The following is a 22151-nucleotide window of genomic DNA, read 5'->3' on the forward strand; positions in this document are numbered from 1 at the left end:
GGTTATTAATGAAAATATTAAATAACATCAGGCACTATGCAATCAAAATGTCTTCGATTATAGATATTAAATGCTGTTAATAAAAAATTGGTAATTCAAGGCAGCCCTTTTCTGGGTGTTACATCAGTTAATCTGTAATTTAGGATACTGTTATCAGGACTTTTCAATCGTGGTGTATGAAGTGACCTGTCAGTGTAAAATCCTGCCTGTGCTCAGCGTGCAAGGGACAGATGAAGCGCTTGTGCAAAGGGTTGAGTCTCTCGTTTAACCCCATCATGGCCAGCGCGTGTGGGCGTTACTGTGGCTCCATCGCCCGCACAGGGAGCAGTGTAATTGGGGACTCATTACGGAGCAGTTTGGGGAAGGAGCTGAGGATGGCAAATTGATGCAATCTCACTTGGATCCTCAGATGTAGATGACTCGCAAAGCTGCTACGCAGCAACTTCAGCTGCCACATTGCCCCCCAGGAAAGGGCAGGAAAGGTAGCAGCCTAGATCTGGGGCAGTGCTTCATGCTTGCAGAGCAGTGTCGATGTCCGCCTGGACAGCTTAGCAGGTCCCAGGGAAGACAGACCGGAGGAGAAGGGTACAGTCACAATCGCAAAGGTAAAACTGCTTATGAATACAGTTCATTCCCCTGCCCTCTTGGATGGAAGTAACCTCCATTGAAGTCTGATCAAAGAAGGAATTGTGGGTGATTTGGAATCACTTATGATTAATTTACAGCTTATCTTTAGTAAGTATATTTTCATATGTATGTACACATATCTATGGTGTACACATACAATTTTTTTCCTCCCCTTTTTCAATGGTTTCCAATTCTCTCACATTCAGAATTTCCTGAACAGAAATTCTTGTCTCTGGTTTGTTCTGTACCCTTCACATGATGAATTATGCCATTTTCAGAGTGCAATTCATGAAATACAGACTGTTCAGCAAAGCAGTAAAATAATTTTTCTCTGCAAATATTTGCTGCTGGAATTTAAACAAAATTCCTTTGGGTTCCACTGTGCCAAGAGACTTAATATCCTGTCACACTTTTTCTTATATTTAAAAATTAATTACTTGTATTTGCAGTCAGTCTTGCATCAGAACATTCTTGCTTGCAATTAAATCCTTGTAGCCTCTCTCAGTCATGCTCCTTGCCCTTATTTCTGATGATGATCCAATTCTCAGACTCCACTGAGACTTCAAGTAATTGAGAATGAGGAGGTTCTTTCATTTTTTACAAGTTGATTTATTCACTCCTACTAAGCATTTGTTCCAGTTGGTATCTCCCGTTCTCCAAGATATATATATATATATATATATATTAAAATACAGATCTATCTTTATGTATAGGCACATATATATGTACTGTTAATTAAACGTTGCAATATGGGATGACCTTCACAACAAGCTGTTTGATTGCTGGGATTCATTCCATTAGTCTGAAGTGAATCCAGACAGAGGAAAAAGGTACACACTTCACTTTGGATAGTGTTATTTCGGCAGCTTCTTTGGAAAGTCTGTTTGTTGTCCTCGCCAATGCTGGCTTCAAAGTAACAGAAGGAAAGGACATATCAATAAGGCAAGAAAATAAAAGTCATTTGGTCAAACTGTAAAGACATCTAGTGTTGGGATAAGGTAAATGATATGTCTTGCCTTGACTGAAGCCTAGTCATGCTGTGTAAATTATAATTTCCCAACTCCCACTGAGCTAGATTTCCCACTGCCTTTTCTGATGTGGCAAACTTAAACACTGTTGTTCAAATTCAGGAGTGTCCTGCTTTGCCCTTACTGCAATAACCGCGTGAGATGCAAAGCTACTGACCCAAATTGGTTTTTAAAACGTGTTTTATACCAGTGGGTAACTGCACTCAAGAAGATACGCCAGCATGTGCCTAATTTAAGTAATGCAAATCATTCATACAAATACAGTAAAGGTTTAATTACCTTCATTAATAGGTTCCTTAGTAAAAAGGCAGTTAGAGGGTTTGTAGCAAAGGAAGAACCAGGGGGTTGAAAGGTTGCTTGCAAAAAATAGGTAAGACCTGTACCGAGGGAGAAGCAAAGATTCCTTTATACAGCATGAGGAAAAGCTATGTTTTACTGCAGGATTTAAGATGATAATTAGCAGACAATAACTTTAAAAAGAAAATATGCTACCTAGGGTCAAAATCACATGCTGAATGTAGGGCCATAAAGACATTACGTTTAAAAGCCCAAGAACAGCAGCATGAATAGAGAGAATGCATGTGTCTGTACCTTCTTTAGCCAGGGATAAGCAACCTGTAGGGAATAGAATAAACCCAGCTTCCCAGAATCAAGCTCCAGGCTGTATACATTTCCTCAAATTATGAATCAGATCCTCAGACGCAATCTGGTGCAATGCCAGTGCGACCAGTGGTGCCACAATGGGGCCTCCCATGTTTACACACGTGTGCAAGGTCAGCCAGTAAGAAACTCCCCGAGGAATATCCTTCCCACAGAAAATAACAACCCAACAAGATGTTCTGCAGAAATAGGAGGATGCCAGTAGAATTTCAGGGCAAACTGTACCATGCCTCTGTTTTTACCAGCTTGACCTCTCCTTCAGAAACCTGTGAGGTGGGTTGCATAAGGAGACTGGAAGTCCTAAGGACCAGCATTGTGAGCTCCCTTTTGTAAGGTGACCAGCTCTAGAGCAGTCCCGGTGATGCAGATGCTCAGGAGACAGGGTACCTTGCGTCTCCCAGCTGCCAGCCCACTCGTCTATTCAGGGTCTCAGGCTCGCCAAGGCTGCACGCTTTTCCCAACAGGTCCTCAGGTCTGCACACAGGTTTGACCTCTCATCACCACCCATAGGTTTCTTGTTTTACTCAGCAATTATCTGCACTTGGAGGAGCTCATTCATTGCCAGCACTGATACTTCCCAAATTAATTTAGTCTGTTTTGGCAGAAAATTCTCATTCTGATTCCCTTTGTGGAAATTTCTTTTTTTTCAGCTTTCTCTCTCATTCTGTAGATTTCTTTACAATGCATTTGGTCTGAAAATGAGCTGGAGTTCCTTGTGCCACTGAACTGAAGTTACTTCCAACCTATGGTTTACCTTCGCTTGCCCGGGGTCCTTCCAGTGACATCGATGCTATACCCGTAGTGATGAACTGGGACTGATGATATAGCCCACATGTCTTTGCCCTGTGTACTACGGTCCCTTCTAACACTCGTGCTTCACCTAGTCACCCCAGTCTGGCGAAACAGTTAGCCAACATGTATTAAATATACACATGTACACTAACTCTGTCAATATTTTTTTAGGGTGTGCTGGGGAAGGATGAGTACCAAGCCCACAAACACGTAAATATAAATGTGTAGAGTGTAATCAGCACAAACTTTAGGAAAAGTACTGTGTTTATCCTTTTTTCTCTGCTTCCAAGGCCAGAATTTTAAAGGACTAATTTGGCTAATAAACTTGTCAAGAAATTGGACATGTTGGAAAACTACTTTTGAAAGGTTAATCTTTAAAGAATAATTTTTGGTTCTTTGAACACTGCTGGGAACATGAAATAGGAGAAGTTAGTCACATCATCACCATTTTCTAACTCACCATTTCCCTGGCAATCTTTTAAAGTTTATCTCCAGTTCATAAAGTGATTTGAAACATCCTTGTTACCTTCATGAAGATATTCATAGCTTTCTGAAACTACCTGACCACAAGCTCTTTAAAAATAAGCATTTTTCTAAAGTTAAATTACCCTGACCTGCACTAAAATGCCTAAAAAAATGACTGCAGCCTCCCCTGGTAAGCAGTTATGTCCCAGTCTGCATTGCTGCCTAGGCTTCAGCATCTCATGAACACTTGAGGGAGAAAAAAAGAGACGCTATCAATTACTGGTTTAGGAATCATGGTTCTTCAGATTTTGGAATACCCTGGCTCTCTTAAAGGCTGTTGATACACGCAATGCATGTCTAAACTTTGCTGTTGTGTGCACCCTGATGCTCAAAAATTCAAGGCAAATCTTAGCATCCTCTCCCTTCAAACACTGGTTTTTGAAATGAGTTTTCTGAAGGATATGATTTCTGTAATGGTTTGCTGCCTAGCCTGGCCCTGCAAGAGTAATTCTTTCTTGGGGAGCAGAGACAGGCTTCGCTATCAACGGATTTAGAACAGCATGGGTCATTTCATTTTACGTTTTTTTTCCTTTCTAGCAGTATAACAAGAAGATTGAAAACCGCAGTTGAACATTTCTTTAAATACTGCCATTTTCAGGGAGCTTTTGGGCTTCGCTTTTGTTTTACCTGAGTGATAAAACACTGGCACATGTACAAAACATTAATATAAAAGCTTGGCCAGTACTTGTTCTGAGTAGTCGTGGTCAGAAACTTCTTTTGCAAGATATTTACAAATGCAAAATCTATATTAAAAAAAAAAAAAGCTGCACCGTGATACCTTCTTGATACATTAGAAGAGTTATTTTTTGTTTAATAAACACAGTCTCTTCCGGAGGAAAACAGATATATCTGTAACTGTCTTCTGGCATGGACTATAAATAAACTCTCTTGTCCCTTGTTACTGTCAGCTGCCGTATATCCTCTCCTTCTTTATGTGGATTTTTTTTTTTTTCCAGGCATAAGAAATAGCACTTTAGGGACACTCAGTTTTAAAATCTTAATTCTGATTTATGATGGGTTATACAAACTTGATGCTGGAACAGCTACAAAGGAATTCGCAGACAGACCTATTAGTTCCTTGGCTGCAGGTAAGTAAATGATTAGTAATAGCCTGCACGAAAGGCCAGAGTCCAGCAGTTCTGCTAATTGCTTCAGAGAGGTGCTTCATCAGCACCAGTCTTGAAAGCAGGAGGTGAAACCCCAAGAGGGGATGGGTAAGCCAAGTAGGAAACATCCAATTTCCCTTGGTGCTGCAAAGGTTTTCTAATGCCTGTGCTTTCAGTCCATCCGGCTGGCACTGTGATGCACAGAGCATGCTGCTGGGGTTCCCTTAACAGGACCCTCAGGTGGACTATAAGCATCAGATGGAGCATGACTTGCCCTGTGAACGCTGTCCTTAGGAGAGAGCTTCTCCGCAGCCCTTAGCTGTCAGGGGAACAGCGTGGCCGGTGCCTAGTACTGAGTCCATTAAGTGATGAAGCAGCTGGAAAGGAAAAAAAATGTTCTTAAGTCATCTGAAAAGCCACTGAAATGGTGGTAATCAAAAATAGGAAGCACAGGCTCCTGGCTCACCACTGCGGAGCACCCATTTCTACATCTGCAGCATGGCATCAGGAACAAGGGAATGGTGGAGTTGCAGGAGGCCAGAGGTGTAAGGAAATCATACTAGTTGCTTGTCCTTGTAGCTGATGGAGAAATTTCTCTCTGGTGTAAACTGGCAAGGGGGAAGATGCAGACTACAGGTCTGTGGATGAGTACAAACAAACAGCTGGAGGAGATCCTTGCAGGGTAAAAGCATCTGGAGAATAGTGCTGGAGCAATTTGTAGTATAGCTCTGCCCAAAAGTCCTTCTCTGTGCTGTGCTTCCCTCTTGCAGTCAGTGTACCAGCAAGTTCATGGTCCTTCTGTGCATGGGCTAGTTTTGGCTATGGAGAATAAGAAGGTCAGACTTGTAGTATATTTTTTAGGGGAGTATGCATCTGCAGTTGGGTTTGATCCTAGTAGGATAAGACACCTTAATAAGGCTTTTCCTAACTTTAATACATGCTGGAAAATACAGTTGACCTTGTGGGTGCCACTGAATAGGCTTACTACATCTTGAAGCTAACTTTCTGGAACATTTAAATATGGAAAAGCTAAGATGAGACAACTTCATTGCAAGGCTGGCTATATTTAATCCTAAAGCCTCAGGAAAATGTCAAAGATGGCACTGCAATAGGAAATCCTATTTTTCTTAAAAACTGTATGTGGCCTAAGCAGACACATTGTTTTCTTCTGGAACACCAGATGCTGTGGAAAATGTCATTTTAGAAGGTAGACCTTGCAGTCTGGTAATACAGCATTTATATAGTTTCATAAGCCTGTAAAATGGATCATTGCACAAAAATCCATACCATCTTCTTGGCTTAATATAGTAGTGAAAAAAATATTTCCAAGATTTCACCAGAGGAACAGATTGGAGATCATGACAACGAATGAGCATGTAGTGTAATTTATAGCTTGCCTGAATTAGACTTCTCATGTCTGATCTGCAGTTAAAACTGGATATAGTAGGCTTAAGTTGGTTTCGTCAGCTAATGAAGAACTTATATCAGGATAGTGGCTGTTCATTTAGCCTGGCTGTGTTCTGCGATCCGGTCTCTGCAGCTGTTTCCTGATCTTGTTGATGTGTTTAAAGAACACACATTTGGTACTCCACGCTTCTGGAGGTGGCATATCTTCACACTTCCTGTGAAGACTTAGCACTATACTTTACAGAGTAGTAGAAACAAAAGCCCATAACATAAACAATCAAAATTCTTCTTTGGGGAGAGGGATACTATTTCAAAGCAGAGTCTCAAAGTTCAGCCCCACAAAAAGGCTCATGGCCAGTTCTGCTGTAGCTGAAAACTAAGAGCTGAAGCATGCATGCCACATCTTGCTCTACCTTAACCTAGTTTGTCAGGGTAAATATTTACATATTTTGAAATATAAAATGGGTACCAAAACCAAACTTCTGCCATAGTAATAGACAAAAAAATAAAAAAAAAACCCAACATGTAACATTGACTTGAAAGACTTACATATGGATGTAGAAGTTTGTGTAGGAGACCAAGACACACCCACACACTATCACAAGCAGTAATAATAACCTATTGGATATTTGACTTGAAGGACAGACTAACACCATATATATTTATATATAACCTGTTTGTTAAATAAATGCACACTATAAAAGAGGGACCACCTAATGGTCCATTAGAAAAGCTGTCTTGCTTCTTTCCCAGATCTAATCCTCTTTTATTTCCTGGGCTGTTGGAGAAGCTAAAAGTAACAACACTTTTACAAGGGGAGGTGTAAACATTTTTCAGGCAGCTGTTTTGTTCTTATTCAAAGTGGCTGCTGCCTCTCCTTGCTGTCTGTGGCACTGAAATCATGAGACATCCTCACCCTTGTAGTTGCTGCCAGTGTAAGATGAGGTACCCTTCGGAGATGGGCTAGACGCCATTGCTCTCAAATGGAGCTGAAGCCTATCAACCCCCAGGGAAAGGTCGCACCCCTTAGGGGTATGTCTGGATCGGATGCAGTGGTGTGGAGCAGGCAGATACATCTGAGCTGCTTTAACTAGAGGCCCATGGCAGCCTCATGGTGGTTACTACAAGCTCCAAGCCTTTGAGAACCCTTGAAGGATACTTTGGTTTCTAGACACTCTTGCACCCTGTACTGCTAGAGCTGCAGGGCTATGGGTACCCAAAGCAGCCTGAATTTGTTTCTGCAGGCTGCAACGGCACTTCTGGATCTGAGCGCAGTTAATGCTCAGGGTCAAGCGTGACAGGGAGACAGGGGACACATGAGTGTGTGGGCAACAGCATCAGTGGGTACCAGGGACGTGCTGAGTGAAGGGAATGGCCATGGAGCTGCAAGGAGCCAAAAAAAAGAAAAAAAAAAAGAAGAGAAACGGCAAAATCCAGACTGGAAAGATGTGTAAGGACATATGGCATGGCAGAAATATAGTATACAACAGGAGGGTAGTGCAAAGGAAGCAAGTGGCATACAGAGGCAGATGGGGGACAGGAGTGCGTCTATAGAAAGCATGGAGGGGGATGAGACTAGGGCAGCAGCCTCTCCCATCTCAAGTGAAAGGTACAGGAAAAGGGGGACCACTGGAGCAGCACTTGCCTAGGTTTTCTCTGAAAGACAATGCCAACAGTAGATGAGAAAACAATGCTGAGTTTGCAATAAAGAAAAAAGGCAATTGAGGAATCATGAGCTGAAATTACTTAAACTCATGGGATTAGTAAATCTGTAGCACAGTTGCAGTGGTCTTGTGTATGGGAAGAAAAACTCAGCTCTGAACACAGACTGTGTCTTTAAAATGGATGCGACAGCTCTGAACTGAGTACAGTTCAACACCTGATGAGAAGTGTTGAAAGGATAATTAGCAGGGCAAGGTTTCATTTCCTAGAGATGTGAGGGAGAAAAAACCCTCTTTCTCTAAGCAAGGATTAGACTGTTTCCACACAGCACTAACCTTCAGATTTCCAACTTTAAATCAGTGTTCAAAACACATTAGCATCCCTCTTGTACCTGAAAGCTGTTGTAGAAGGGGAACTTTTAAGCTTTCCAATCGCACAAATAATTTTCTGTTTTATCAGTGCAGGGAGAGGATGTGTGTAAAGAAGCTAAATTAAAGGGTTCACTAAGATGAGATATTTCACTTAAAAGTTTTACCTTTCAAAGAGGCTTTTTCAAAACTCTATTACATCACATTGCTTAACTTGCTTGATTGTTGACCCATTGCACTGAAAGGGGAAAGCTACTTTTCTTATTTTGGGTGTATGCTACACCTGTTTTTTCCTGCACTGTTAAATCCACAGCCTTCAGGTTCTCCAGAAAGCCTTAGGGCTTCTGGATGCCCAAGCAAACAAGAATTAAATATATTCCATTCCCATCTGAAACTGATTTAAAATGGTGTCATGTAAATTTACATCACAGATTAACACCGTAATTATAATCTGGAAACAAAGCCGCATGTGCTAACCTAGCAAATGTCTTTGCGCTACAGCAATATAGCTTGTTCACAAGTGGCCTTCCTGCTCTCTTTTTTGTTAGGATATTGTCATGTGGACACATTGGCACAGTTCGAGGAGAGAGAGATGCGTTTATCCAGCATGAGTTTCTTTTTCTATAGCAAAAATGTGAGATACAAGAGCACTCAGTGTGTTGCATGCAAGCCTTTATCTTCGTTCTATACATATACTTGCCCATAGAGAAAGCACTTTGTAACAATGGTGATTCTTTCAATAGTTTTTTTGTTAACCTAACTGTAACTTCCTTTAACAGAGTATTCAGAAATTATTCCTACAGCTGTGCATTGCGGACAGTGCAGAAGCAGTTAAGCGCAAAATATAATGAGCACAAAGGTACAATGGAGGGAACATTGGTGCCTGTTCTCACCAGACAATATCCGCACTGCACTTAGATGCCTCTCTATAGGTGTCTCTCAGATGCAGAGACTGGAACGACATCAGCCCTAATGGGAATGAGAAATGGGAATTGCTCAGCTAAACTCGTATGTTCGCATCCTTGTTCCTGTTTTCCCTGTGCTTTGAACACAATAAACCCTGGAGGAAGCATGGCATCCATGCTCAGGACAAAATTTCTTCATAATCACACTGTGGCTGAAGAGATTTGTTTAGCATCTGCCACTGGAGACCAAAAGTTAGCAAGAAACACGGAGAACAACAAGTTAGTAACAACACCTTGCAGTTACCATACAAGCATTGCCTGTCTGTTACAGAAATAGCATCTGATGGGCAGCCAATGCCTTTCAGAGGCCCAAGTGCTTATGAGACATAAAGTGTCAAATAATCTGGCAGAATACTCGTAACTGCTGTAGTGCTATGAAAATAAACCTACTAACAGGGGAAGGTTTGTCTGGGTGTGAAAATTATGTCCAAAAAATAAACTAATTGAAGTGTCTGTCAGGTAAGAGAATGATTTATGTCTTGTATATGATGGGAAGAAATATAGATAATATGGAAAACTTGTCCACCAGGATTCAGTTTGCTTGAGATCTAGGCAGCAAAAATTCTACCAATACAAGGGAAATCCAATGAGACAAGACAGACATAAGATAAATTGCTATGACATCAGAGAAACAATATCATCAATGTCTGGGATTGCTGAAGTGCTCATCATTGAAAGAGTAAACATGGTATTATAGCAAGAATGTCAGAAGAAACAAAAAGAAATTCTGCATAATTTTGGTCCAAAATAGACAGCCATGGATCCTGTTCTCCCACAACTTTAACATTGCCAGAATTCAAATTTAATTTTTCTGGCCAATGGATTCTACTGCTTACCATGCTCATTAAAGACTTGCTTCCCCTGCTTCTGTGAAGAATGCAGGAAATTGGTTGGTGACCCTTCCACACTGCTGCTGCCGGTGCGTGGCATTTCCATGATGCAGGCCAACATGGAGACATTTGCTAGGAAGACAAGATGCTTTCATGTGAGATTTTATTTTAAAATCTGGGCTTTTTTAGCAAATCTGGAGTTCACAGTCTGCACCAATGAAGGGAAAAAAAATCTTTTGTAAGGCTTTCAAAAAGCTCTGTCTAGTTGAAAGTGCGGCAGCTATTGCTTAACAATGCAGGTCTCCAAGTCAGTACCATCAACAAGCCACAGAAATTCCCTTTGAGTAGAGTTGAGATCAGTGTTTACATTCATGTTTGGTCTTAGTCTTCCAACTTTCTGGAAGTTAATGTACTTTTGTGGCCATGGCTCCCTGGGAAAATTAACTTCTAAAATAATGAAACTGTCTACCCAGGGGAGGGAGCAAAAGTGCAGGGGACAGAACTGCCCTGGGAAATACATTTTGATTATGGCATTTGTTTTACAATATCAAACTGACTCCAGTTCTCACTGTGCTCAAATCTTCTTTGAATTAGCTTTTCCTTAAAAATGCATCCTGACATACAGCCTTACACGCAGACATAACTCTTTATAAAGTGCGTAAGCAGTTTCTTCCCTAGAGGTTGGGGGAAGCGGGATAGGAGAGTCTCAGTGACTCGACTATCTTTAGCTTATTAAAGTGGCCTTTATGAATCTTACAACTCCTAGGCCACACAGAAGCTCTTAATGGCTGTATAGTTTCACGTGGTCTTATTATACAAAGATAAATCGCTTTGCTCCCATCCTAAATTGCCTGTTCTACAGAGCCTTGCCTGTAAATTAATAACAAATGTAAGAGAATTGGTAGAATTGTATTTCTGCAAGAGAAATTGATCTGTTAACGTTTACAATCTTTGCCATGGGCTTTAGTAAATCTTTTCGTTGAAGGTAAGATTAACTTCTTCCCTGTGGTTCCAACATCTTGGCTTGTACTGTTTTTAAAGATGCATGAGGGACAGATATCCTTGCCTTTCAGCTTTTTGATCAGATCACTTTCATTTGGCCAGATGCTATCAAAGCTAAAAATAGTCTTGACTTTTTTTCCCCTTATGTCTTAATTCTCTCAAATAGATAATGATTCAGTGCTACCTTGTGACCTTTCAAGTCTAGCTTACTGCATGTTAAGTGAACGTACTGATTTGGAGAGCAGAATTCTTATACTTTAAGGTTTTTAAAAAAGGAGTTAGAATCTGCTATTATTTAAAGCAGTAGGTAAGAGCAAGGTGACTTTACTCCTTTGCTGCAGGACAGCTTCACATGCCAACTCTGGAGCCAAAAAGTCGATTCTTGGTTTTTACTTCAAATAATTGTATCACAAAATCTTTACTTTTTACAAGATTGCTTCATAATATGTAAGCCATTAAACATTAGCTCCTGCTTTCACTTGTACTACCATAAAACTTGAGTAATTGATTAAGGAAAACTGACACCAGATTTATGCCATCATAGAAAAGAGCAAAGAACGATCGTCAGCTCTTGTTTATATGACTGCAATATTAATTGCTATAAAGGGACTTTGTCAGCATCTTGGTTTAACATGAATGTTATGACAGGAATGGTTTATTTTAAAGAATAAACTGACGCAGAATATTTCTGTTTAAATGTTTAAGACAAAATCCAATAGCGCAGCATCAAAACTTGAAAGACCAAGCAAGACACATTAATTCATCAGGAATTCAATCTTTGTGGACGATGCCCCTCAACACCAGATTTTCTGCCAGTTTCTCTAGCATGTCCTTGTGGGGTAATTCCCAAAACATCTTGGCAGCCTCAGACAGCTGGTATTCTACAGCAGTGACACCTTGCAGTTATCCAGAAAGTGCTTTTAGGAAGCTAGGGAATTCAAGACTGTAACTCTGTTTTGCTGTTTTATTTTCCCTTTATGCACAAGGGGAAAAAATTTGATTCTGGTCAAAGGCTTAGCATAGATGCTACACTAGATGAAATGGGAGCACATGGAAGTTTTGCACTGATGGAAAGAATCAAGCTCTGAATTTGCTTCTTGGCAGAGCAAAGGGTATTGCAATAGCAGTGTAAGCACGATGCAATTCGTGTCTGCTTTCACTCTCGTCTAAATCGTTTTAGTCAGGGATGTCAACAAGGAAAGGAGTGTGCTGCGTGTATTTTGCTGATTGTTTTATGTGTGTACACTCTTTCTGGTGATACCGGTTGTGTAAAAGTAAAGAGATTGAGCCTTCTCTTTAATTCACTCTACCACTGCTATGACTGCCCCACGGTTTATCTGCAGTGTGTACTCTGGGCAGGACATCCAAAGTGGCAAAACTCTTGATTGCAGCATGGGTCGCCTGTTACTTTTCTACATTCCCTGGACTTTGAATTAATCCCCTGTTAACAGAAGGGCAACTCTGTTCCTATGGCTTCACAGGAGTTTTAGGAAGGCATATTGACTCCTTATAAAGCATTGGATACAGTTATGATAAATACTATGAGGAGACCAAGAGGAAATTATTCATCTGAAAATCAGATGGAGTATGAACAAAATACTAACATTAAACTGAGCACTGAATAAAGTCGAGGTCTGGGGGTGGGGAGGGACATAGAGGGAATGGTTTGTGAGAGAAGGCAGCTATGGCAGCAAGGATGCACACAAAGGAACTGCATTGAACTCAGTGCATCGAACTCTGATCTTACCTTACTTCTGTGATAGGGTTTAGCTGTTTAAAATGTCTCTTCCCTCACTCATACCCATAAACCAAGGAAGAATAAAACCAAAGAAAACATAAAACTTAGTTTCTATCACATGGGATGCTTGATGTTTTCAGGATATGCCACCAACAGGTGTTGGATTGGAACAAACATTTTGAACAGATGATTTATACGCTATTTGTTACATCTGGCAAATGTTTGAGCAGTTAGTAATGGTCTTCAGGGGGAGCTGTCAGTCATTCCCAGTAGGCAGCACTGCTAATCTCCATAATTACACAAACCATCATGATGTAATGCACACACAAATAATTTTTATCATAATTTTGCCTCCTCTATTTTCTGTATCATCCATCTCCTTTGCCTTTAAACTTCATATGGCAAGGGGCATCATGGTATTTGTTGTTTGCTACAGCGCATGCATGTTTCTTGCTTCGTTTTTGATAGTTAATGAATAAACTTTGCTTTTTAAATGGTGAAAGTTATAACTAAAGCATGACATCAAAACAAGAAGAGTGGTTGGAAATTCTAGGTCAGTTCACTGATATGCACAATTCAGAGAAATCAGTGAAGTCTTCCCAGCATTGGTTTTGTTTAGTTGAATATCAGTTGACATGGTAAATGTAGTCCTGCTGAAACTTTTGTGTTCCCCATCTCTTAGCAAAACTTGAAAAGCATCTCTTTCTGAATACACACTAATCTCAGCGAATTCATAATGTTTTGTGTATGGTAGAAACTACCTCAAAATAATGTCTAAGCAACTCAGAAATGAACAGTTTTGGCAACACCTGTAGGGAAGATCAGTAACCTCTCCCTTTTAAGTATGAAACAGTCTGTTTTCTTTACCACATCTCACAGAAAGTCTGTTACAAAACAAGATCATGAACCCACATTGCAAAACTGTTTGTTCTCAGAAGAAGAGTTCAGTAAATGCCACATTCATAAGCAAACCTAGAAAAATAAATGAAGGAGCCTTATTCTGTTACCATCCCTGTGGGACCTGGGGCTGTATATATCCATGTGATTTTGGCCCTAAAATTAAACTGCCAGCGCCTTCGGTGTATTGTTTGCTGATTATTGTATTGCAGTTGTGGGATTGTCACTACAATGTGTGCACTGGATGAAAATAACTCATTTGCTCAACAGCTGTATTTTCTTAGTGGCCTGCTTTGTGTGTCTCCACCTTTGAACTGCATGAGAGTTGTAGTCAATGATGTAACTCTTACAGTATGGAAAAATATAGTTATGAAAGCCACTTCTAACAGGTTGGATACAGCTGTGCCTCCTTTAGCGAGGAATGCAGTCAAGCAAAGAAACAAAGCAAACCAAAAATGCTTGAAATATCACGTGTCTTTTCAGAGCGCTGTGTTTCATATGTTGGTGCCATTTTCTCTGAAGTCACGTACCTAATTCTCTACTTGGTCCAAAGGAATTCAGGAGATCCTCAGTCAAAGTGAAAAAGTCGGAACTTCTTCGAAGGCAGACATAAATAGTTCATTCTCCCAGTTGGATTCTTTCCATCTCAGCAGTACCACAGGGATGCTGTCAAAGGTCACTCTTGCTTTCAGGAGTGGTCCCCTAGGCACGGTATAGAGAAAGCTGTTAACACTGAAGGATTTCTGTTTGGAGCAATCCACTATCAGACTAAATGAAAAAGATGCTAACTAACTCCTTCATCCTGCATCTTTGCTCTGTATTACTCCTTTCCCCTTACTCCTCTAAGCAGTCGCCCACCCTCAGTACTATTTAATCTGTTTTTGTCAAGGGATAGAGATCTGTGCTGGGAAGTAAATGCCAAACTCTAATTGTGGCTCAAGGTATTACCAATGGCATCTTACGTATCTCTTTTTAAGAAAAGGACGTGTATCCCAGGAACGTAAACTTAAAGTATCTATTTAGAAGTATATTCAGATTATAAACCCTCAAAGTCAGGAAGTGTTGGACTCAGTGCTACCCAGGCAAGCAGCATTTTTTAAATTCAGGCATAAACTATTGAAAACACTTTTTTTCCCCAGACAATTTCTGTCCCGTTAGCTTCTCTTGCAGCAAAATTGAATTGAAAATCCATACAGGGAAGACTTCCAGTTCAAATCCTGTTTATTTTTATTTGTTGTTTTACATCTCCATTTTTAGGCCTAAATTTCTTTTCCTGAGCCATACACTTCTGGAATGTGTTGTTTTAAATATTACAGTTGGATAAAGTGAGAGTTAGTCACCCTCTACCCAGAGCACAGCTAACTGGACCTCGTGGGAGGAGGCTCAGGAGAAGTTTAAGAGATTTTCCCAAGCCATGATGTCTATAGGATGCCAGGGCAGAACTTTAGCTCAAGAGGTAATTAAAGCAGATTAAATGGCCTCCTGGAACGGGGATTAGCTCACTGTAGAAGGAGGGTGTTGGAAAGTAAAGGAAAATATATACAAACCATTTCTACGATTTCTACAAGCAATTAGATGAATGGGTGCTGCAGGAACACCCTTCTTTCTCGCACCTCTGTCCAAAAGAAATTGATGAAGAGATGCACTTAGCACTGCTGCTACAAAAGAAAATAACTCGGCCAACAGACATCCATTTCTAACACAGAAAGCACAAGTGAGGGCAGGATGTGTCCCTGCCAGCCTTTGCACTGGAGATCCTGCACTAAAGGCCAGAGAACTGCAAGAAAAATGTACCTCAAGCTCTGCGTTTCTGGAATCAAAGGCATCACTCATTATGCACCTGGGCTACCACTTTTGATCTCCCAATTGTTATAGAAGATGAGTATAGCGTGTTTCCATAACGGTAGGATGCTTCCAGGAGTAGTCTCATAAGAGGCCTTCTAAGTCTTATTATTGATAAATTATACTGCTTTGTTGCTGGCACTCTTCAAGCCAATGGAGTCACTGGCTAGATGACCCATCCTCCTGGTGAAAAGAAAAATTGGAGCAAATCTGCATGTGGAAGAGTTCAAGGTCCAGTTTTTGAAAGGAGATAAATGCCTCAATTTTATTGATTGTCATAGGAATACAGTAAATTTTCAGCATTCCTTGTGACCTGGCCCTGCATGGTCAAGTATTTGGATAGAATTAAGTTATGTTTACAAAACTGCTACTACCATCAGCCGAAATAAGCTGAAATAAATACCACTGGTAGTCGAGAGACGTTTTAGAAAGATAACTTGCTTTTTATTTGACATGAAAAGAGACTTCTTAAGTAACAACTCAGTTGTCTGCACTCGGTGCTTTTGTTACTTGTCGCTGAAAATACACTCTTTACCATTCTGGAAAATGCTTGTAAAAATGACCCTTTTTTTCTATAACCTTTCCTACTGAAGTATTTATAAAATACCATCCATTACAACATTTACACAGCAATAGTGAAATGAAATAAATCCCTTCCCTGCTCCAAGCAAAAAAATTCTCCTAAAACCCTAAAGGTCATTATCTTCAAAACATTACCAGTGCAGGAGTTCAGTTTAGAAACATGGAACTGAAGCCTGGTTACAAAAGCTGTAGTTATTCTGTGGTCTAACTACACTCAGTTGTGGAATAATTGCAGCATGTCATAACCTCCTGCCCCACCACTTTGCCCTTGACAGATTTGGGGTTAGTCTGTTTGGCATGACCTGATTAAAAAAAAAACAACCCAAGTGGGCAGGCAGGAAGCAGGCTCTGTACAAATTCTGCATGGTACTGCTAAAACAAACACGCCTGATTCCTGCAAGGTTTCTGCCAAAACCCCAGGATAGGACTTACTGGAGGCAAAGAAACAGAGAAGAAATGACAGTTTGGCATCCAAGTCAGGAAGGGACAGTGCACGGTGTCACTGGGGCAGGACTCTTCAGAGTGAATGGTCATTCAGTGATTACAGTAAGACCCTTCCCCACAGCTTGGCCAAAAGCTGAGAGGCACCTTGTACGGCATCCTCAAGCACGGGGACACAGAGGCTCTGCTGACACAGGCAGCTTCATCTGGTGTCAGCAAGTGCCTCCGAAAGATCTGCATCCACCCATAAACATGTCTAGATTTAATCTTCAGCCCTGGGGTGGCCCATCAGTGCTCAAGGACAAATATCTGGCACTCAGCAGCCTGCTGGTGGGTGTGAGTTTGGACCCAGCTTTTTGCATATGAAAATCCATCATAGATGCCAAAATATTGCATTTTCCTCTTCCCCCTCCCCTTTTCCCTGATCTGTTTTGCCTAACCATTTCTGTGACTTAAACTTCCAACTTTGCCACCTGAATTTTCCAGAACTGCTGATTCTCTTCGATTTGCCTGTTTCTCCAGATGTGACATCAAACTGTGCAATAGGTGAGATTACAGTGAAAGCTGGGGAAGAAAATGAACTCCACAAAAACTTTGGGCATAGAGAAAGAAGTATTATCTGAGGACACCTTCAGCCACCACCTGTTTTGACCGTATGGTGTAGACTTACTGTTAGCTACCTTTAATGAATGGGAGCCTGTAAGCAGTGAGTTAAATGGCTTGCAAATTACATCTCCACTCCTCCTAAGCCCATGATCAGCTCAAGTGGTGATGGCACGTACAGGCAGATTGCACAGTTTCTCAACAATCTGTGCTCTGCCATGAAGAATCAGGTTAATACTGGAAAGAGGTGCATTGCCTCCCAATAAGGCTGAGCTTAATAAAGGAGACGATGTAAGGTCTGGATGGGGAGTTGGGATACTTGATCCTGCACTGAGCCAGTTTCAGCTCAGAGGTATGTTTCTATAAGCCAGGGACAAACATGCCTTCTAGAGGGGTTTTGGGTAAAGCAAGGAGCATTGCATACCACTGCATTTTGACATGGATAGCTTCATCATGAGGCAAGGGATGTTTGTAATATCCTTCCTGGACCTACCTCTCCACACGAGTAACCTGTCCATGGATTTGCAGGAATTGTGACCCAGGAAACAAGACAGTGTAAAATGGAGGAAGTCCAAATCTTGCAGATTGTCAAAACAGTCTGCCCAATAAAATCAATAAAACACTAAAGGAAGAGCGTAGTACAAGAGGGGGTTGATAAAAGCAAGCAGAGAGCAGTGAAAAAGTAATAAGTACTTTCCTGATAAGCTCAGGGAGCATCTGTACTGGTAGGCAAAAACAAAAGAGCTAGCAGCAGCACATGATAAATGTTACCAAAAATGTAGTTAACACAGCTCTGTACACAGGCCAGTGTCATAGCACTAAAGCTATGGGAAATTTGGGAAGGAAAACAGCACTAATGCACTGAAAGCCTAGCAGAATAAGAAAAGTCATGAAACAAACTCTGTCCTAAGCCTGCAAGTGTTAAATAAACCAATGGACTGGATACTTCCCCACCCCCTGAAGCCCATCTGTTCCTCCCCACTTGGCCTTCTTTGTTTGCATTAGCTCAGGAGCCATCAGAGCCCTCCACCAGTCTTCCTGTGGAATTCCAGGTACAAGCTGCAAAATCAAGAGTTCAGGGAATTATCCCCAAAGATGAGGTTTTTGTGGCAACAGATTAAAAAATTGTACTCCGCTGCCTAATCATGCAGCAGAATGGGTAAAGAACAATGCGATACAGATGTGACACTGGCAGTTGTGTGCTGAACTGCCGCATGAAAATTATGATTCTCTGAATACAGAAAGAAAATAAAATGTAAAAGAAGAAAGATAGATACATAAAATCAAGCGTAGAGATTATGTCAAAGAAATGCTAGTAAGGATGATACCTATTTTGACACTGTTTTGCCTTATCTAAGTTCCATGACTGTGTTTCAAGAAGAGTTTGGAAATTTGTGGGCAGAAAGGTCTGCATGAGCACCGTTCAGGGTTAGAGGAGTACAATCAGAGTGCCAGCCCCTTCTTTTCTTATCCAACTCGATGCTATGAAATAGCTCAAACCATAATAGGCATTTGGATTACCTTTGTAACATCTCAGTTTAAGTAAAATGCATGTTTGTCAGCTGCTTGGTACTCAGGTTGTTTTTCCTACCCTTCTGTCCATGGAAGCCTCAGTCCTCTGCTTTGTTCCCCTGGTATTTTCTGATCCCGTAACTGCCAACCAGCCTAACCAGCCTAACTAAACCAAAGTTGACCTGAGCTGCCTATAATGGTCACTTCTATATGCTAAACTATAGATCAGCTAAACTAGACTATATATAAACTATATACTTACATTCTAATAATGATAATTTACCACCTCCTGCATTTCTTGAATCCCATAAACACCCAGGTGTTGTGGAAGAGCTGGGATGAAAACACAGGGCTACCCCAGGAACAAGACCCTTTGCCTCAGGCTGCCTGACCCAGCCAGTTCTGTGCCTCTGCCCAGCCTGGGAATGAGCTGGAGTATGTGGTGGAAGGAAGGGAAAAATCAAAACCATGTTTGGGCTGTGCAGCCTGTACGCACCACAGTCCCCCAACTTTTACTTGTGGGGGGGGATGGATGATATTTGGGCACGGAGCCAGAGTGTGAGGAAGAAGATGTGGCACTTCCATATCCACTTTCTTCTCTTCCTCCCCTGCCTCTTTATAGCCCCCAGCCTTCCTACCTTTTGGCTGCCATTGCTGCCTGCTCAGCCTGCTGTGTAGGCAGCGGTGGCAGCAGGAATTACAGAAGTTCTGGTGTTTTTGCTTCCTCTTGATAGCCCTCCTATGGGTGCAGGGTGCATACCTTTCTTGCTTGGCCCTACCATTTTTCCTCCCAGGGGAAAGCAGTAGGACTTCACTGTGCAGGAGCTGAATGCCCAGGGGGGATCTGGCCCAGGGTGCAAGAAACATGTTGGGCTCCTCTTGCTGGCAGGAGCAGTGAGAGCTGTCCCACTGGTAAGGTCTGTCTGAATCAGGTTCAAGAAGTGCTTGAAAAACTGTCAACCTGCCATTGAGACAGCATGATACATTTCCCTGTAGTCAGGCTCTAGCAGACAAGCAGAATCAGCCTGAAAGCAGAAACCACGGTCCCAGAGCAATAGCCAGCACTTATTAGGATCTCACTAAGAATGAAGTTGGCAGGGCCAGAGAGACATATTGCTAAAAATACATTTGGCAGTTAGCAGGAGAGAAGTAAGACAAAAACCTGCTTTACTCAGCGCTCTTTGGCCACATATCCTTAAAAGAGCAGGAGGCCCCACAGCAGGCATTCGCTGAAATCATCCTCTGTGGGTCCAAGTAGTAAATCTGTATCAGTGGATTCGATACTGAATCCTGGTCAGTCCTGGAAAAAAATGGAGAAGGAGAAAGTATAACCATTCTTTCCATCAAGGAATTGGCCAAGTCTTAAAACAAATACACGCAGATTAGGAGTGAGACATCTAGTAGGTGCATCCCACTGAACTCAGCTTCCATTGTAAAAACACATCAGAGGGAGAAGGCTGACGAAGTGATACTCCACTTTATCTTTTTACTCCACTTTCTGAGTATATTCTCAGTGTCTGTGATGCATAAGGTTTCTCTGGAAAGGTATGTTTCTTTGGAAAGATAGTTTACCGGCTAAGTGGCAGGTCCTGCACTTGGGTCTCAACAACCTCATGCAGCACTACAGATGTGGGGAAGAGTGGCTGCAAAGCCACCGGGTTGGAGAAGGACCTGGGGGTGGTGGTCAACAGCTGGCTGAATACAAGCCAGCAGTGTGTCCAGGTGGCCAAGAAGGCCAACAGCATCTTGGTTTGTATCAGAAATAGTGTGGCCAGCAGGACTAAGGAAGTGATTGTCCCCCTGTACTCAGCACTGGTGAGGCCGCACCTTGAGTGCTTTGTTCAGTTTTGGGCCCCTCACTACAAAGATGACATTGGGATGCTGGAGTGTTTCCAGAGAAGGGCAACGAAGTGGTGAAGGGTCTAGAGCACAAGTCTTATGAGGAGCAGCTGAGGGAACTGGGGTTGTTTAGCCTGGAGAAAAGGAGGCTGAGGGGAGACCTTATCACTCCCTACAACTACCTGAAAGGAGGGTGTAGCCAGGTGGGTGTTGGTCTCTTCTCCCAAGTAACAAGTGATAGGACGAGGAAATGGCCCCAAGTTGCACCAGGGGAGGTTTAGATTGGATATTAGGAAAAAATTCTTCATCTAAAGGGTTGTCAATCATTGGAACAGGCTGCCCAGGGAAGTGGTTGAGTCCCCATCCCTAAAGGTATTTAAAATAAATGTAGATGTTGGTGCTTAGGGACATGGTTTAGTGGTTGGACTTGATAGTGCTAGCTTAATGGTTGGACTTGATGGTCTTAAAGGTTTTTTCCAACCTAAATGATTCTGTCATTCTAATAGACCTCACCTGTCAAGTACATCCTGGTCAAGGAGTGCTGGGGAAGATATCAGGCAATTAAGTACTATGTTGCAATTGCTTTTTAACTGTCAAAGTTATTTTTCAAAACTTCCTAAAAGGTATAATTGTGTCCTCATAGCCTTCAGTTTCATTGTGAAGGTACTAAAGTAGGTCAGCTTGTATAAGACATGGGCTTTTGGGTTTTCTGAAGAAAGGGAAAACAAATCATCATCAATAGGAAAGGTAGAAAGGAAGAGAACTCAGAACAGGGGAGCAGATATGAAGGAGGAGCTGAGGGGGAGGGCATTTGTATTTACTGTCAGGGACAATATTGTCTCCTAGAAGAGGAATAGTGCACAATACTTGCAGAGCTCCTGCTGCTCTAAGTTTGTGTATGCTGCCTCTTACTAACTAATGTGTGTCAGCTCCGCAGCATGGTAAAACACTTGACCTCCTTTTGACTTTCCCTTTTAGTGAATACCATCCGATGGTAAATGAAGAGTATCTGGAACGCAGAGCAGGGTTTCTTGCAAAGTCTTTTAATAAGTTATCACACCTTCTTGCCAGATTTCTGCATCCTGGATGATTCCATGAGGGCAGAGCTCCTGTATGGGTTTGGGGAAGATGAGTCACTCTATCTCAGTGGCAATAATGCATGGGGATGAACTTTTCATCCTTTCTAAAGCATCACTTGCAGTGTCTAACTAGCTGATCTTGACTCTTCAGGTGGTAGGCTTGGTAAAGCAGATCCAGCTTAGTAGTATCTTTTTCTCCTGGTTCTTCCAAGGCCTCCACCTTGGTCTGGTAACTGGAGTGGGAAGGTAAGCAAAATTTGCTTCTGGCAGTAGAACAGGAGGAGAGGACATGATGTCTCATGCCTTGCAAAGTACAGCGGTGTTTCTGTAAGTGTGGGGGTGTCCATAAGTGACTGCTGATAATCGTCTGCAAGCCACATGCTCTGCTGGAGGCAAAGACACTCTCCAATTTACCGAAAAAAGCAAGCTACCTGGCTGAATAAGTGCCACATAACCTTTTTGTAGTTATGCTATTTGGTTTTTACTCTTCACAAATACAAGTGGCAAGAAAGAAACATGCGGGGACATAAGCCTCTTCACGTGACTCAGAACTTTAAATCTGTCTTCTTGCTTAATCCAAGTGTTGTGATCACAGCACAAGCACTTTGCTGGCAGTGCACAGTTCTGCTAAAAGCAAGCTGCTTCC

Source organism: Balearica regulorum, chromosome 3 (assembly GCF_011004875.1).
Source record: "Balearica regulorum gibbericeps isolate bBalReg1 chromosome 3, bBalReg1.pri, whole genome shotgun sequence".
Lineage (NCBI taxonomy): Eukaryota > Metazoa > Chordata > Aves > Gruiformes > Gruidae > Balearica > Balearica regulorum.